This window comes from Tenrec ecaudatus, chromosome 1 (genome assembly GCF_050624435.1).
Source record: "Tenrec ecaudatus isolate mTenEca1 chromosome 1, mTenEca1.hap1, whole genome shotgun sequence".
Taxonomy (NCBI): Eukaryota; Metazoa; Chordata; class Mammalia; order Afrosoricida; family Tenrecidae; genus Tenrec; species Tenrec ecaudatus.
The window spans coordinates 224,949,161-224,951,227 of NC_134530.1; the positions used below are offsets into that span (position 1 = coordinate 224,949,161).

The 2,067-nt window shown below is 50.8% G+C and overlaps 1 non-coding gene across 1 annotated transcript; it reads right to left on the reverse strand.

Annotated features, from left to right (window-relative positions):
• Positions 1-276: 276 nt before the first annotated feature.
• Positions 277-396, reverse strand: LOC142437908 (small Cajal body-specific RNA 20). The gene has a single exon (XR_012782409.1).
• Between the last annotated feature and the right edge of the window lie 1,671 nt (positions 397-2,067).

Genomic DNA, 2,067 nt, shown 5'->3' on the forward strand with positions numbered 1-2,067 from the left:
AATTGATGGTGAGGAGGGTGTAGCTTTCCTGGTCATGTTTGGTCACTTGAAATGTATCAGAGAGGAATTACTGAGAGGTGCCCAATGGGTAAACATGATAGTGGGGCAGGAGGAAAGAAAAAGAGAAAAGAAAAAGAAAGTAAAATGATATATATGTATATATTTAAATGTATAAAGATAGGTGTATTTGTCTACGTATATATACATATATATGTAAATACAATAAGGAAGCAGATGGACTCCCAGGTGCCGAGCACGTCGGGGCTGCCTGATGATGACTGTCCGAGGCAGGAAAACGAACCGCCTCACTCACAGCATGACCCTCCAGGCTCTTCTGGGCCACCTCTTCCTGGCCAAAGGGCAAAGAGACCCCCAAAGCCTCAAGGAGGGGAGGTCAACCAAAGATTATTTTAGTGTAGTAGGATAACACGGTGAGTTTCATTTAGGAAAAATCAGTATTCTCTAGGGAAACCGGGCTGTAGTTAGCTGTCACTGCATTGGCCTCGGTTCATCAGGGCCCCCATGTACAGGGTCCAGACCTGTGCCACCCCCGTGGACGGGTTGGAGATCAATTGCTATAATCTGTAGGACTTTCATTGGCTAATTTTTGGAAGCACATTATCAGGACTTCCTAATTAATCTGGAAGCTTCATGGAAACCTATTCAGTAGCATAACCATACGGATAAATGAGTGGCACTGTGCAGGTGATGCATTGGCTGGGAATTGAACCTAGATCCCCAGCATGGAAGGAGAGAATTCTACCAGCGAACTGCCAATGCGGAAGGACACGGATTTGTTCAAATCCAAGTCGTGGGATCTGAGCTGGGTATTGGAACCTCTTTATCCTAGCCAGCCTGCCCCACAATCTTTCTTCCAAGAGCAGTTGCGGTTTGCTGCTCTCTGAGTTGGAAACATATAGCATGTGTAAGCCCAAACCAATTGCCATCTGATTATTTCCAACCCAAGGCACTCCCACATGTGCAGAGCTGAATCATGGTAGGGGTCTTCAAGGCCATGACCTGTGGGAATGGATTCCTAGCCCTTTCTTCCAAAGAGGGGCTCAAATGGTCAACCTTTTGGTTCATTGTAGATGGCTTAACTCGGGGGCTATCTTGCAACGAAAAACAGGGCTCAGTAGATGAGCTTGTTTCTTCTCCTCGGACCAGGTGGGGTGGAAGGGTGGGGGGCTAGGAAGACACTCCCTTTGTCCGTTTTCACCCCGCCCCCAGACCCGATGGCCCAGAGAAGGAGAAGGCAATTTTGCCTGGAGCAGACGGCCAATGGCACCCAGGATCTGCTAATTTTAGAATAACCAACTAGCCCTTAGATTTGTGTTCTCCATGGATGCCACATCGAACGTTGTTGCTATCTGCCCAGATCTGAGCTGAAAGTCACCCAAAATAGGCTAACTCTTGTATTTAATTAGCCATTCCTGTGAGGACAGCAGATGTAAGGAAGGAAAGACAGACGCACTGGGGGCCAGCTGGGTGGGAGTCTCGGGAGTCCGGACTCCCCTCTTCAAAGGACCAAGAGTCCCTTGCCTTAGAGCTGGCCCGCCAAGGGCCTAACTGTTGCTCTCAGCACTGGCTGCCCCCTGGGAGAGCGGGCTTCCTCGGTGAGGTCAGGTGCCTGGGCAGCAGTGCAGGACCTCCTGGGGAGGGGTGGGGTCCAGCACTTCCTCCCCTGGGACTGGTGTAGAGAGAAGAGGGGGCGGGGGGGGGCCCCGACTGATGGAGGGCCTGATGGAGGAGGGCCTTACCTACCCTAATCTGGCTCCCGCCCTCTGGGACTGTGGGATGCCGTGGCCCAGAGCTTGTTACAGCAGCCAAGTGAGGTTTGGGAATCTATTTCTGGAATTCTTTAAGAACAGGGACACAGCTGCCTTGGACCAGATAATGTCTGCCAGGAAATCCAGGCAGCGTGTGGATAGGGGAGAGAGTGACAATGGTCCTTCAAGCCTTAGGGGTCTCTTGTTCTTAGAACGATTTGGCACAAAGACTGTGGATGTGGAGCACCTTCGCCCTCTGGTGGTCCGTATAGGAATAGCGTTGGGCAGCTTGTTCACC